At 32.1% G+C, this 15,616-nt stretch overlaps 1 long non-coding RNA gene across 1 annotated transcript; it reads left to right on the top strand.

The window, feature by feature from the left end:
- Positions 1-629: 629 nt before the first annotated feature.
- LOC107845863 lies at positions 630-8,767 on the top strand. Its single transcript, XR_001667026.2, has 2 exons — positions 630-1,132; positions 8,445-8,767. It is a non-coding gene; the product is annotated as an uncharacterized LOC107845863 (long non-coding RNA).
- Positions 8,768-15,616: the final 6,849 nt, after the last annotated feature.

The raw sequence follows: 15,616 nt of genomic DNA, 5'->3' as shown, positions 1-15,616 counted from the left end.
GGTGTTGACGGCTAATTTTTGCCCTCCACATTTTAAATTAATTCTTGAATTTCTCAAATTTTAAATAGTTTTCAAATATTTATTTTAAAAAAAATATATATTTAGTGTTTAATTATACATGATTATATAATTATCGGTTAAAGAAAATGCTTTAAAATTTATTCACAACGAAAATTTTGATTAAATTGCAAATATTCTACTTTTCTCTAGATCGATCAAAAATAAGAAATTCATGGCATAATTAGTCTCTTAATTATTATTATTATTATTATTATTGAAAAAAAAAAAGAAATAAAATAAAATTGTGTTCTATTGAATATTTATTTTGAAATTATTGAATTTGAGAGATTCATTAAATTGATTAGAAGTTAATTTCATCTCAATTTTATCTAATTAATTCCATTATGGCCATTTTATTAATATGAAATGGTAATAATTTTTAAATTAGACTCTTTCCCTTTATTAACTAATCTAATTTACCCAACCCCCATTTTCCCTTTTAAATTTTTTCTGGGTCGACTGGCAGCCCAATACACCCATAACAATCGGCCCAAACATCACAATATCCGGCCGACTTAATTCCCAACTTCCCTTATACCCGGCCCAACACCTCAATTTCCCCTTTTCTTTTTTACCAAATAGCGACCCTAACAGCAAGAAAACGCTAAAACAGCGTACAGCCTTCCCAACGGCACCTTCAACGTTAACAACCCACCATTTCAACGCAAAACAGTAACCAGCCAACAATTTCAACGTCAACGACAGTAGCAACAATCAACAACTGCTGCAGCTCAGAGATAACGTCCCATTTCATCCAATTCCAGGTCAAACATTCTTTCAAATTTTGAAATTTCGAATCTCAATTCGTTTTCCCTTTTTTACCCCTTTGTTTCCCCCCAAAACAACCACAAATTCTTCTATAAATACCCACATATGTCGAGAAATAGGGAGGGAGATTTTTGGGGAGAAAAATTGAGGATTTGGAAGGCGCATGCTTCTAATCCCACGTAACCCAAAGAATTTTCGAAGAAATATACTCAAAAGCTATTCCGACGAAAGCTTTGGAGTTTAAACTACGGTTGTGAAAATCGTCGTCAAAGATCGTTTGTCTCAAATCGCTGCTCCGGAAAAGGTAAAAACTTAAATGTTTTTCTTTTCACACTATTCCTTGTTGAAATTAGTGATTGCGAGTGAATCTATAGGTCGGTTTTGATTAATTTTTGGTTGTTATGACTCGTATTATGTGTGTTTAATGCTATGAGAATTTCAGAATTGAAATTAGTAATGCTTGATAATGTCTTATGTTGTAGCACTGTTTTATTCCTCTTAAAATTAGAGAGAGTGATTCACTATTTGTAGAGCATACTGATGTTAAAGATGAGTATTTAATAATGTATTGGCATGTTATTTTTGTTCATTGAAATTTGTATTGAAGACATAATTTGAAAAAAATTTCCAGCGGTTTTTTCGTTTCCAGATTCTGAAAATCATAACTTTTGTTTAAATAGAGCCTTTTTTTTTCTCTTTTAATTTACATGAAGGTCGATCTTCACGCTCATTGTGCTTTAATGTGATTGAATGCTTAAACTATCTCTTTAAAGTTGTGAACTCTGCAATAGCGTAAAAGTCCCCTCTCTTCTCGTTTCTCTTGTTTTGGCTACATGAATTATGTTGGTTTCGCTTTGACTTCGATAGAACTCGTCTCCTGTTCGGCATCTAAGGATGTTTCTTGTTTAGATTTTATGTCCGGAGTTGGGTATCTATTCAAAAGTAAATTTGGCTTGCTCTTATAAGTGTTGGGTCTAGTCTTTTTATTTGAACAATAATCCCATGGCTGCATCTTATATATTTGGATTTAGCCATAGTCTGCATCTTTTCTCATTTTTTGAAGGCTTGGGGTTGGTTTCTAATAGCGTCCGTAGAAATATTAATGATGTTTTACGGCAAGCAATTTTTCCTTGTCGCGGTAAAATTGGGGTTTAGCCTTTGGGTTGTAAACTTTTTGATGTAGTTCAATTAGTAAAATGAAGATGAATCTCTTTGATCAACTTATATTTATTAAGCATATATATAAATAGCTTAAGTTATGTACCAATCCTTATATTTTCTTTATTTTGCATGAACTCATCTTGAATGAGTCCACTTGGACTCCATTTATCCTCTCATTCGAACTCCGCCTTGTCCGAGCCTCAGCCAAAGTCCCGAAAATGGACTAAGAGACAAGTATATAAGCTGGTATACGCTGATATACAGTGCATATACACTGAAAACAGTAGCCAGGCGTTATCCCGCGGTGTATAATAAAATATGGGGAAGAAATATGCCGATTTCTACACTGATATACAGTGTATAATTGGAGATATACATGGAAAACTGAAGAAAAATGGACTGAAGTCCATATTCAAAGCCCAAAGCTGGGCAGCCTTATTAATTGGCCAATTAAGGGCCCAATTCCTATTCTTGTACTCCCTCCGTTTCGGAATAAGTGAATTGTTGGAGTATTTATTGGTGTTTCAAAATAAGTGAATCATTGAATTTTTTTTCAAATTTACCCTTTTGATTTGACAATCAATTGACTTTTGAAAAAATATTACAAGGTCGACTTTTTTTTTTGGGAGTAAAGATGAAAAGTTGTGTTAAATTTATGTCTTTAATGATTTTTCCTTAATCTGTGTGTCAAAATTCAACAATTCATTTATTATGAAACTGAGAGAGTATTATTTTTGTAGCTTATAATTCATCTTTGTTTATATGTACTAACTTTTTAAGCAATTAATCTAGACAAATCACCCAAAATATTGTCATTTTATTTTATCTTAGTTTTCTTTTAATTAATTCATAATTTCTTTTTTTTTTTTCGCCTAATTATTTTTTCTAAAAAAAAAAAAACGGTTTAAATTTGCTTTCTCTATTTATGTTAGCAAGTCTTTAAAAATTTCAAGTATTTTATTCTTAAATGATATTTGCTATATTCATAATAGTCGATTTGGATTAAAATAACTCCCTTGAAACTCAAGAAACTAAATTTTCCTATAAATTTCAACTTTTCATAATTAATAAAGGTTTTTAATTCAACACTCTTAACATTTTTTCAAAGGTATTATCTATAATAATATAATCAACTTTTTCTATAACGACTAATAATAAGAAAATAATTCCATAATTTCTTCTTTTACAAAATTAAAATCCATTTCCCCTTGTAAATTCAAAACACTACAACTTAGTTTAATTCAAATAGAATTTGTTCTTTTTTGAATAAATAAATGTCATTTTTTAACTGAATATTTTTAATATATATTTTTTTATATATATAAAATCAAGTCTTTGCAAAATTAGCCACTTTATTTAGTCAAATTAGTTCTTTTTGGTACATTGTTTTAAATGGACGTTCCTAAGCGCTTTAAAAACTTTCTTAGGGTGTTAATTGAATCCTTACACAGAATCTCTAGTTTTAAAGGTTTATTTCTGTTTTTGAACTTTGAAATTCTTTTAAGTTTTTTCTTATTTTTTTTCTATAAAAATCAAGTGGAGACTCTGTAAATTTTCTTAAAATTATTTTAAAATTTTCTCAATTTTTTTGAAATAGTTTTAAGATCAAAACCATTTTCTCGCCAAAATAAATTCGACAGGGATAAAACACAAGGTATTTCCCAAAATTGTTGTTGGTTTTAATACCAAGGATAGAGGACAGGTTAAGCTTAGAAGCAGCACCATAATTGTGGGAAAAAAGCACTTTAGATTTGTTGGTGTTAACTCTTTGGCCTGAGTGCTTGCTGAAACTGTCAAGAGGGTTGATAATGGTGTGACAGTTATGAACATTAGCTCTGGAAAAGAGTGTAAGATCATTAGTAAAGAAGATGTGGAAAATTTGGGGCCCTCTTTTGCTTATAGAGATAAGGGGACCATTGGAGAGTATGAACTTCATGGTTGATTCTTCTTAATAGGAGATTTATACAAAGGATGAAGAGGTAAGGTGACATGGAGTCTTCTTGCCTTATCCCCCTAGTTGGATTGAAGTTGGGGGTTATGTTCCCATTGACAAGAAAAGAGATAGAGGATGAGAAGATGCAGGAGAGGATGAGTTTAGACAACCCAGGGGGAAGTTAAAGAAGGCTAGAGCTTTTCTGATGAAAGACCATTCCAACTTATCAAAAGCCTTTTTCAGATTAATCTTTAGGATCGTGTTGGCCTTTATGCCCTTCATTCGTTTGAAATAGTCCTGGTATTCCTAAACAATGATTGCATTGTCACAAGCTCTTTTTTTTTTAAAGAAAGCTTGATTGATTGTGCCCAATAATGGATTGAGAAAGGACTTCAATCTGTTAGTGATGATATTACTGTATTACAAAGCCCTATAGGTTTGAAATTTTTCAAGGAGGTTGTATCTCTGCACTTGGGAATTAGGCACAAGTAAGTAGTGTTAACTGTAGAGTTGATAGTCCAGGAGGTGAAGGTAACTCTGCAGAACTCCTGGAGGAGGAGAGCCATGGTGGACCAATACTTCTGGTACATGAATGAGTGCATCTCATCAGGCCCAGGAATTTCGGTAGGTGCAAAGGAGAACACAGCTCTCTTAGTTTCCTCTAAGCTAGGAGTGGAGTCAAGGGGGGGATGACTAGAGGAATTAAAGAAGCCATGGTTAGAGGGGTTGGTCTGACACCTAAGGAGGGAGGATATATGGTCAGAAGAGTAAAGGGAGTTGTAGAAAGAGATAATGGCTTTTGTGATCTCTGCAAGTTCATAAATCCAACAACCATTATCTTGGAGGGAATTAATTTTATTTCTTCTTCTCCTGTTAAGGGTAGAAGTATAAAAGAATTTAGTATTTCTACCCCCATCAATGAGCCAGTTAATTTTGTATTTAAGTTTTCAGAATTTATTTTCCTGGTCCAGGATATAGTTAAACTCTTTGGTAAGGGAACTTTCCAGCTCCTGAAAAAAGGGGCTAGTTGGGTGGGTAGTCGAGGGATTTTTTCCCAGCTAGCCTAGCTATAAGGTGATTTTTCTTTTTGAAAATATTTCCAAAAGGTCTTCTTGTTCCAGGATTTTGCTATGCCAGCAAAAAGATAAGTGACATTTGTGAGTTCAGCCCCCTCAGAAAAAAGGAGCTTTTGATGAGATTATTGAACTCTGAGTGGTTACACCATATGGATTCCACTTAGAAAGGTCTGGGAAGAGGATGAGGGGTACTAACTAGACTATGAAGGAAGGGGGAGTGGTTAACACGAATTCTTGGGAGGTGAAGAACAGAGGCCTCAGGGTAAAGATGGATCCAGTGGCTAAGCATCTATCTAGACTTTTAAGGATCAAACCTTGCCTGTTCCGATATCTCATGTTAGACTAATTAAATTTATTACCCCTGAACCCAAGGTCTATTAGGTTGCAGTGATAAATACAATTCCAGAAAAGAAAAGAGAAGACTTATGGATGCTAATATGATTACCACCAAATTTCTCACTAGCCCTTAAAACTTTATTGAAATCCCCACCTACTAACCAACTATTACTACCCAAGGAAGACAGGTTGTCAGCCAAGGATATTAGCTGATCCCAATGGAGTTTCCTAGTATTAAAGTTAGTGCTTAGCATAAACAATGCTGAGGACCCAATTAAAGGGGGAGAACAAACCTTTACAGAGGCATAGATAGCCGGGATGAAATGGAGAGACTGTTGATAGTGATGTTGTCTTCCTCCCACATGATGACAATGCCACATGAGTTGCCAGTGGCAGTAGACTCAATAAAGTTGTGAAAACCTAGGTCTTTTGAGAGGTTCTTATGATCCACCATCTTTGTTTCAAGCAGGGCTAGGATACAAGGCTAGTGGATGCTGATCATGGACTTGTACTGTTTCCTCAACTCAACACCAGTGGCCCCTCTAACATTCCAAATCAGGCAACTCTTCATCATTGGTTTGGGGTGGTGTGGAGGATCTCTCAAGGCTGCTTTTCCATTTTCCAGTGGGCGGGAGGGTCCAGACATCACTTTTTCTTTTCCTTGATAGTGGGGATACCTTGGCAGTGAAGTGTTCCCCTATCATAAGGTTTGGAATATTTAGCATTAGTTCTTGTTTTGTTAGCACTTGAGGCAAGAGCACAATGACCATCTCGTGGATAAGTTTTGTAAACTCTAGGTTTACAGGTCTTTTCAGAGTAAAGACCTCTGTTTTGGGAATTCTCAGTTAGGCTAGTAGCCTTTTCAATTCCCTGTTGCTATCCCGCAAGGCCTCCTGAGTCTATTCTCTTTCTAATCTCTTCAGGGATCGGGGGGTTGGTGATGGAGAGGGGGTCAGAAGTGGTAGTGAGGAGGTTTGGCTCACCCCAGGTATCCTCACAAAAGTTGGACCTTGGGACATTAGAAGAGGATTTGGGAGTAAGAAGAAGGTTAGGATCGTGCTTATCTGGTTCATAATGGTTGACAGGTTCTTCGGAGTCAAGTCTTTTTGGAAGGTTCAGCCTATCACATAAAACAGAGTTGCCATCCACATATTTTGGCCATAGCTGGACAGACCTTGGTGCATGCATTCCATGGCTAGTTGAGCTATGTACCTGGGGTCCTGAATGTAGAGAATGTCCTATCTCCCTTCTCATTGGGCATAGAGTGGTACAGTTTGATTAGAGAGACAGACTTCTAGCCAAGAAGCTGGAAGATGGTCCAGAGGAAGATCTTCCGTGAACAAGGTAATCATGTTGGAGCTCTGAGGGGTGTTCATGAAATGTCATTGAAGACTGACATGACCTCCATATTGTTAGAATGAGGTATATCAAGAGGGAGAAGGTGAGGGGCTTATTCATTGGTATTGACACTAGCATTAAATGTTATATCTGCATGATGAACAGTGTCCATCAAATCACCCTGAGAATCAAAAAGGTTTCTGACGGGTGTGAGAGTATTTCCATCTCCAAGCTCATGATTATTTAAGCTGAGCCGGCTCAAGTGGGGGGTTCATGGTTTTTTTTTTTTAAATCCTTTCTTTAGAAAGATTGGAAATATCATTTAAATTAGTGGGAGAACTAATATGAGAAGGGTCCTCTGAGTTGGGCCTGATTGGGTTAAAAAGTGTGGTGGGCCTCATTGATGAGGGGGGCTTAGGTGCTGCCTCTCTTTTCCCCTGGGCTTTAGGGGAGACCATCTGATCTTGTGGAGTGGACTTGGGCTTGTCCCTAAGAAGGTAGACGAGGGAGACCCAGATGGTTCTCCCGCTTTAGCCTTACCCCGAGATGTCCCGGTAAGCCTGGTCTGCCCTAGTTTCCCACTGCCGCCATGGACTCCATCTATGGGCGTAGGGGATGAAGGAGGAGGGATAGGAGACTTACCTGTCATTGTCTCCATGAACTTATCTTCCTTGCTTGGACTGCATGAGGATTCCGGTTGTTCAGTGGTTGGTTGGTATTTCTTCTTCTTTTTGGCGAAGGTCACCGTTTGCCACTCCATTTTAGACTTTGGTAAGGTGGGATTGATCTGGTTAGCTGGAGCCTTTTGAATATGGCATGAGGTTGTATGACCCAGTCTGCCACACGTGCAAAGTATCTCATTCCCCTCGTATACGATCTTCTGTTGGCGACCTTCAATGTTGATTGAGGCCATGACATGGATGCCCAGTTGAATTTGGACACATAATCGAGCATATCTTCCCCTTAGGGTAGCCGAAGTGCATGTGATATCTTCACCAGTTTCCTAATTTTCCTCCCCACTCTTTGGAGAATTTGAGTATCGTAGAATTCAGTGGGGAGTTGGGGAAGACGTACCCATATCGTTGTGGAGTCGATCTATGTTGCACTTGGAACGAAATTGGGTTCCCATTTCCTTACGGGGAGGAAAGATCCCGCTATAAACCAAGGCCCTCCTTGCAGTCTAGAACTAATTTCGTAATTTGTATTTCAAATTTCTATTCCAATCAAACAATTACTTTCAATTTCATAATTTTAGTCCAATCAAATTTTTCACTATTTTGTTATAGATTTTCATAATTTTTTATAATCATTATTCCTGCAATCTATATTACTGAAAATTAGAGATTTCATAGATGGCTATTGTAAATTTACCTGGTAAATTTTCTTGCTCCTATTGAATGAAAAGTAGTTGGCTATAATAAGTGAATCGTGTTTATGCTAAATCATATCTTACACTGTTGATCATTATAATATATGGCTATGGTAAGTGCTATCAAATTATTATCATAGCTAATCATGATTAGCAATCATATAAGAATGATAAATAAATATTTGATCAATATTTTATTATCAATTACACAATTTATATATGAAAAAGTAAATATTCTGATAAATATTGTTTCTAACTAAAGATGCTTGTAAAAGTTGTGGTATATTGGGATGTTCCTATGTAACACAAACATTTAAGCTAATGCATTGTCTATAGAAGAACAAATACTTCACTTCTTCACTTCATTAAATTTATGGCTGCTAAAATTGACTTTATTAAAAAGGTGTCAGGGACAAAAATATAATAATGTTTGAAGTGCAAGTTATGCGATTGTGAATTATTCCTGATCGTGAAAAGAAAGACAATTTCGTTTTTATGGAGATGGAGATAGTGCTGCAAGAAGAAAAGATATTAGTATCTTCATTTGGCTATTAATTGTACATGTATATGTTGACGTGTTTAAATTATGAATAAAATATAGCTGTTGAATTTTTGTATTGGGAGATCGTATCACACAACTATTTGAAGATATGTTATACGCTTGTTCAAGAAAAAAATAAGTGAGTTAGAATTGTATATAATTAAAAACATTGTAGTTGAATCAAATTCTTTCAAATTTAAGATCAGTAAGCACATGATGAGGTTGAAGAAATAAACGATTCATTTTTTGATATGAATATCATCAATCAGCGGGCTTTTAAGCATTTGATTGACCAAGTGAATGTTGATGACAACGAATTATTTGGTAATTATCATAAAAGATTTATATTGTAATATATATATATGTTTTAACTAACTGATTATGCTTTTTTGAATCTGTATTAAAATATCGGTGGTGAGATTATTCGGCATGAAAAGTTTAGTTGCACAAGAAAAATGACATGATTGGTGTTTATATGAATGTCGAGCAACATGATGACAAGTAATCTCATATTTTCATGATTAGAATTATAGAATCCTATATAATAATATTCGTTCCTCCATATGATGATGTATATTTTAATGTAGATTGAACAATATTAAGGCAGCATTTTGAGGTGACTTTATTGAATAAATCACATCATATTTGAATGGATTCACATCATTACAACATGACTATAGTAAGTGCTATCAAACTATTATTACATCTAATCATGATTAGGAATCATATAAGAATGGTAAATGAATATTTGATCAATATTTTATTAGTAATTATACAACATATATATGAAAAAGTAACTCATTGCAAAATTAATTTTATCAAAGTTATTTCAGAGACAAAGATTCACTAGTGTTTGAAAATGCGAGTTGTGAGATTGTGAATTATTTCTGATCTTGAAAAGAAAGACAGTTACATTTTCATGAAGATGGTGTTGCAAAACGAAAAGGTATTGATATCTCTATTTGGCTATTAGTTGTACATGTATATATTGATGTGTTTAAAGTATGAATATAATATAAGTGTTGAATTTTTGTACAGGGAGATCGTATTCACGCAATTAATGGGAGATAAGTTATGCGTATTGTTGACACCTAATTTTTGCCTCCCACGACTAAATTTAATCCTGGATTTCTTCAATTTTTAATAAAATTAAAATATTTGTTTCATCCAGATAAATGCGCTCTAAAATATTTATTTGGGTTAATTTTGTCATTTAATTGACAATTATACGTTGTCGTATTTACATATGCGAAATTGTATAAATTTTTTTTTACTTAAATAAACATTTTTATCAAAATTGGACTTTTACTGATTAAGCTTGAAAATTAATCTAAACGGATAAAGTTTTGATTTAAATAAAATTTGTTCTCAAAATTAATTTATTTGGAGAAATATTTATTTGATTTTATTAAATCAAGAAGCTCAAGATTAAAAGAAGTATTAATTCGTATAGAGTTTTTAATTTAATTTAACCAATCTATTATATTTAGCAATAATTAAAATCAATTGCAATGCAATTGGCCAATTGATTTTCAATTTGGTCAAAATTAAATAAATTTGGCTAAATTTTAAATTTTAATTGGGGTTATATTTTAAATAACTCGAAATTCCCAAAAACTCTCATAATTTCTACCCAATTCCTATCAAAATTAAATTTAAATCCTTAAATTCAAATTTTGAAATTTAAAAATTGTACTACATTGTACAATTTCCCCTCAACCTTGTTCTTTTCCAATTTTGAAATTCAAAATTAGTACTACATTGTACAACTCCCCCTCAACCTTGTGTAGACATTGAAATTTTGTGGACTCTACAAAAAGAGTTCTATTTTTGTTAGAGTTTTTAGGCTACTTTACCCTAAATCTAGTTTGGTAGATACTCTACCTAAACCCTAAATTATACCTATATAAAGGGGCAAATATGACATCTCCAAGATCCAAAATATCCCACAAATTCATCATATATTCATAAGTCTCGAATATTTCGAAAGATCAAAACCCTCTCTTCTTGATTAGTCAAATAAATCAAGAAGATCGACAAATCCTCCTTTCATGGAGATCAAATTCAAATATTCTTATGTTCGAGAAATACACCACTAACTGCCCTCGGATTATGGAGGAATCCAAATATTCCTATATTCGAGAAATACGTCACTAATGACCCTCGAATTATGGAGGAATCCATATCAAATCCAAATATTCCTACGTTCGAGAAATACACCACTAATGACCCTCGAATTACGGAGAAAATTAAGAGAGAAGAATCAAGGGAGTAACAGATTTGTACCCACATCGTTAATCAATAAAAAATCTTGTTTCTTCATATTTTATTTGTGACTACAATTTATTTCTATCACTGTAAAATTATGTTGAAAACAAATTGGCACGCCCAGTGGGACCAAGTCTGTCCTTCATCCCTTCTCTCATAAATCAAATATGCAAATCTGTGGTCGCAGGATCGTAAAGTTGGAAGCGGTACTTCAAAACTCGTTTTTGAGTTTCATCAAGTCTACACTCTGACAAGCCTTGAAGTAGGGGGCATTTGTAGACATTGAAATTTTGTGGACTCTACAAAAAGAGTTCTATTTTTGTTAGAGTTTTTAGACTACTTTACCCGAAATCTAGCTTGGTGACTACTCTACCTAAACCCGAAATTACACCTATATAAAGGGGCAAATATGACATCTCCAAGATCCCAAATATCCTACAAATTCATGAGATATTCATAAATCTCGAATAATTCAAAGGATCAAAACCCTCTCTTCTTGATTAATCAAATAAATCAAGAAGATCGACAAATCCTCCTTTCATGGAGATCAAATCTAAATATTCTTATGTTTGAGAACTACGCCATTAACAGCCCTCGAATTACGGAGAAATTCAAATATTCCTATTTTTGAGAAATAGGTCACTAATGGCCCTCGAATATGGAGGAATCCATATCAAATCCAAATATTCTTACGTTCGAGAAATACGCCACTAATGACCCTCAAATTACGGAGAAAATCAAGAGAGAAGAATCAAGGGAGTAACAAATTTATACCCACATCATTAATCAATAAAAAATCTTGTTTCTTCATATTTTATTTGTGATTATAATTTATTTCTGTCACTGTAAAATTATGTTGAAAACACCTTGTTCTTTTTTTAATTTTAAAATTTAAAAATTGTACTACATTGTACAATTTTCCTCCACCTTATCTTCCACATCACCTTATCCTCAATTTTAAAAATTTTCAAAATACCCCTAAATTCTTTCTTCCACGTTGGTGGATTAATAGAATTGGATCTCTATCCTTTCCTATAAATACTACCATTATTTTGGTAGAAAGCAAGTCTCAAAGTCAAAAAAGTTTCAAGGTTGAAAAAAAAAAAAAAGCTTTGAGCAAAGAAGTGTTTTTTTATTTTAGTAAAAAAATTTCTTTTTCATGAAATTTGTGGGCTAATCGAAGTTCTCGAGTTGAACGTTTCTGGTGGTGATCAAGACTCCGAAGAAAGTTTATAGTTCTGTTTTGCTGTCCCAAAAAGGTAAATACACTTTTTTCCTTTTTTAGTTTTATTATCGTTTTCTTCTTCATTCTTTTCTTCTTCATAGTTAAAATTTTATCTGCTGGGATTGTTTGTTGTAGTCGATCTTGAAGGCCATAGGACGTTAAGCTAGCGATATTATGGCTATTGTCGTATTCATGATATAAAAATGAGCTAGCAATAGTTGAACGTATTTTTTTGGGCTTTATTCTTTGATTATTATGGATAAACTTTTGATCTTTGTTTAAAATATGTACTCATGATTTGTTTAAATTCATTGTTGGCGTATATGTTTGTTTTTAGCATGTAAAGTTATTTTCTTTACGTTGAAAAGACCAGTTAATATTGATTGTTTCTCCTTTTTTACTTTATTCTTTAATTATTATTTAATCTTTGCTTAAAAAATGTACTTATGCTTTGTTTAAATTCATTGTTGGCGGATATATTTGTTTTTAGCATGTAAAATTATTTTCTTTATGTTAAAAAGAATAATTACTATTGTTTGTTTGGCCTTAATAAAATAGTAAGTGGTTAAGTCAAGAACTTGTCATTTGCTTGCTAATTATTTTAATGAATTTCAAAATCCTCATATGAGAGATGAAGTGCTAACTTTATTTTCTATCCAAGATATTTATTCCTTTTTTCACATGTTGTTTTATCAAAATGATGAGAAAGTTTGAATTTTTGTGGCTAAATAGAATTATTTAGATATTTTCGAGTCATGCATAGTATGATTGTTGAATGATATTTCACTTTTAAAGATGTTAAACTTTTATTCTAATTTTCTTACTCATTTTGGATTGTTACATGTGCTCTTTGTGTGTGTAAAGATTTGATTCGTGTCTCTCTTTGATTCATAATATCAAAAGAGAATCAACAATGTCTTAAAAAGATAAATCGTAGGTCGTTATATATTTTTCCTATAGTTGGCCATAATTTAAATGTATGAATCATCGTTAATGTCGCCTTAGTTGGAGTTTAAGAATTCCCTTTCTTAAAAGTTAGCCTTCGCCTTTTTCTTTGTTATATGAGTTAATTTCCTTTTCATTGGATAAGTTGATTTGTTTTGATATCGCAGTTTGCTATCTTTTTTTATGCTTGAGAATTCTATGTTTCCATCTCATCATTTATCTATTACGTGTAGGATTTTTGAACATATATTAATTTTTTTTCTTTTATCTTTTTCTGCATGAATCTGTTTTGGAGTCTAAATGGATGTCTTTCCTCTTACATTTCGTAATGGGCCAATGAGGCCTATCTCTCCGAGTCAAGTCCGAAGTTTTAAATCCAAAGTCGATTATATGACGTGTGGGTGCAAGAAAATGAAAGAAGAAGGAAAATGGTGAAAATTCATTGATGAGGTTACTAAGAGATTTGAAAAGTCTCGATTTTTATTATTGCCTTATTTTTATTTAGTCATTTAGTCATTTATTTATTCATTCATTTGGGCCTCGAAACCAAAGTTGTAATTTAATACAGGTGAAGCGGATTTGGGGCCTCAAAGGTCTGAAACTAGCTTAGGACAGGTTATGGGCCAAAAACCCAAGTTTTAGATTAAGACAGGTGAAGATGGGTCAAAACCTCAAATTAGATTAAGACAAGATTTATGGATTTGGGCCTAATGACTTAAGTCATTTAGTCTCCCCTTTCCCCTTTATATGCTAATTGTTATTAGTTTTCTTAGACTTAGTTAAAAATTCTCGCTAAGTCGTTAAATTTGTTTTGCACAAATCTTGAAGACAATTTTTTCCTTAATCGTTTTCTTTTCAAAAATCTATTTTTCTTTTTAAAGCTAGTCTAAAAGTTATTTTCAAATAGTTTGGATAACCGCAAGTTAATGGATACTCTTGGTGCCTTAACAAGCTTCCAAGAGTATTAATAGGAACCACTTACTTGAAATTTCTAAACTTAAAATATTTTTCTGTTTTGAATCTTTTAAGTAATATTTTTAGTTTTTCTTGATATTTTCTCAAAAATCAAGTGGCGACTCTGTAATTTCTTAAATTATTTTAAAATTTTATTCAAAGTTTTGAAATAATTTTAAAAGTCGAAACCAAATATTTTTCAACCCTCCGAATAAAAAAAGGGAAAAACACATATGTTCATGAAAAAATATGTAAGTTAGTACTGTATATAATGAAAAATTTTGTTGTTAGTCTAAATTCTTTCAAATTTAAAACCACTAAGCACAGGATGAGATTGATGTTCACAAACAGAACAATGATTAAAGAAAAATACATAATTCACTTTTTTGTATGAATATCTTCAATTAGCGGCCATTTGATTGACCAAGTGAATGTTGACGAGAATGAACTTTTTGATAATTATTATAACAAATTTAAATTGTAATATACATTGCTCCAGTTTAACTAATAGATTATTATTTTTTTGAATTTATATTAGATGTTGTTGGTGAGATTGTTTGGCATGAAAAAATTTAACTGCATAAGCAAAATGGCAAAATCAACGCTTTTATGAATATCAAGCTACATGACCACGAGTAATCTCATGTTTTCATGATTAGAATTACAGATTCCTATAGAACCACTAGATATCCAGGGGGCCGTGTTAGTACGGGACCAATATATGTTATTTTTTATCTCAATTTATGTGACATAAATAATTTAGATAATTAATTATATTTTCAGTATGTTTTTAGATATTTTATACTGCTAACTATTGTAATTTATATTACTTTTTTGGAATTGTAATTTAATATTTTAAGCAGTAAGCTATTGTAATTTATAATATTCTCTTTTTTAAACTTTTATATGACATTGATAGTGAATTATATTTTTAAAATAATTTAAATTTTAATTATTGTGATTTATAATAATTTTTATTCTATTTTAATTTAAATGACACTAATATTTCGAGAATCAATCAAATATCATGATTGAAGTAGCGAAACAGACAAGTCTCAAATGACTCATAATAAATAATTAGGAGTGATAAAATAAAATTGCAATAAAAAATAATTGTGAAATTTTTTTTTAAGTGGGTCTCATATAAGATGTCAAGTTAAACTAAAACATCCAGAGTTAGTTTATTATTTTATATCTATTTTATTTTTTAATTAAATATTATTAATTTTTTAATGCTTGAATAACTTATAATAATTAATTAGTGTGATATATTAAAATTACAGTTGAAGCAGTTGAAGCAAGCATGTCATAAATATTTCTTTTACTTTTTTTTTACTAAACATGATTAATTTTCTAATAAGAGTCAACCAAATATCACAATTAAAGTAGCAAAGCAGATATGTCTTAGATGACTCATAATAACTAATTAAAGGTGATATAATAAAATTGCTATAAAAAATACTTATGAAAAAAAATTAAGTGAGCCTCATATAAGATGTCAAGTTAATTTAAGATATCAAGAGTTAATTTATCATTTTATGTCTATTTTACTAATTAAATATTAAATATGTGAAGCAGATATGCAATAAATATCTACTTTACTTTTTTTTATTAAATATTATTAATTTTCTAATACGTAAAT

This window comes from Capsicum annuum, chromosome 1, assembly GCF_002878395.1.
Source record: "Capsicum annuum cultivar UCD-10X-F1 chromosome 1, UCD10Xv1.1, whole genome shotgun sequence".
NCBI lineage: Eukaryota > Viridiplantae > Streptophyta > Magnoliopsida > Solanales > Solanaceae > Capsicum > Capsicum annuum.
This window is presented reverse-complemented; position numbering and strand designations above follow the sequence as displayed.